Source organism: Bison bison, unplaced genomic scaffold (genome assembly GCF_000754665.1).
Source record: "Bison bison bison isolate TAMUID 2011002044 unplaced genomic scaffold, Bison_UMD1.0 scf7180017864184, whole genome shotgun sequence".
In the NCBI taxonomy this organism is placed as follows: Eukaryota; Metazoa; Chordata; class Mammalia; order Artiodactyla; family Bovidae; genus Bison; species Bison bison.
The window spans coordinates 418,242-419,424 of NW_011494756.1; the positions used below are offsets into that span (position 1 = coordinate 418,242).

Below are 1,183 nucleotides of genomic sequence, written 5' to 3' on the forward strand. Positions count from 1 at the left end.
CTGCCGGCCTTCCGCCAGTCGAAACCCAGCCGCGAAGTACTGGCGGACTTCCAGCGCCGAGAGCCCTACAAGTTCCTGCAGTTCGCCTACTTCAAGGCAAATAATCTTCCGAAAGCCATTGCAGCTGCTCACACCTTTCTACTGAAGCATCCTGATGACGAGATGATGAAGAGAAACATGGCTTATTACAAGAGCCTGCCCGATGCCGAGGACTACATTAAAGATTTGGAAACCAAGTCGTACGAGAGCCTGTTCATCCGAGCCGTGCGGGCCTACAATGGCGAGAACTGGAGAACATGCATCACCGACATGGAGCTGGCCCTTCCTGACTTCTTCAAGGCCTTCTATGAGTGTCTCGCTGCCTGCGAGGGCTCCCGGGAGATCAGGGACTTCAAGGATTTCTATCTTTCCATCGCAGATCATTATGTGGAGGTCCTGGAATGCAAAATTCAGTGTGAGGAGAACCTCACCCCTGTCATAGGAGGATATCCGGTGGAGAAATTTGTGGCTACCATGTATCATTATTTGCAGTTCGCTTATTATAAATTGAACGACCTGAAGAATGCGGCGCCCTGCGCGGTCAGCTACCTGCTCTTTGACCAGAGCGACAAGGTCATGCAGCAGAACCTGGAGTACTATCAGTACCACAGGGACAAGTGGGCGCTGGCGGACGAGCATTTCCAGCCCAGACCGGAAGCAGTCCAGTTCTTTAACGTGACCATGCTCCAGAAAGAGCTGTATGACTTTGCTAAGGAGAATCTCATGGATGACGATGAGGGAGAGGTCCTGGAATACGTGGATGACCTGCTGGAGTTGGAGGAGACCAGCTAGCCCCAGAAGCCAGAGAGCCATTCCTTCCATGTTCAGAAAACACGATTCTTTGTCTTCCTTTTCCTAATAGTCCAGGCTGTTGATACCTCAGAGCCTTCTCTTCTCTCTCTGAAGTGAAAGGGAAGCCCCCGTCTCTCGCTACAGCTAACAAGGGGTGAGCCTGCATTCCCGTGCCCACAGCTGCCTCCCCCAACTTTCACACCTGCCCCTCTATCTTCATACCCGCCTCTCCATCTTCACTCCCACCTCCCCATGACCGCACTTGCCTCTCCATCTTCACACCTGCCTTCTCCATTTTTATACCTGCCTTTCTCACCATTTTGGTTAGAAGGAAAGTTTTCCATGGAATTTT

General features: G+C 51.7%; 1 pseudogene across 1 annotated transcript in view; it reads left to right on the top strand.

The window, feature by feature from the left end:
- The window catches only part of LOC104991269, a 5,326-nt pseudogene extending 4,149 nt beyond the window's left edge, over positions 1–1,177 (top strand). The window contains exon 3 of the transcript XR_825593.1: positions 3–1,177. The product of XR_825593.1 is annotated as a cartilage-associated protein pseudogene (transcript). The remainder of the gene's footprint in view (positions 1–2) is intronic.
- The last annotated feature ends 6 nt before the right edge of the window (positions 1,178–1,183 follow it).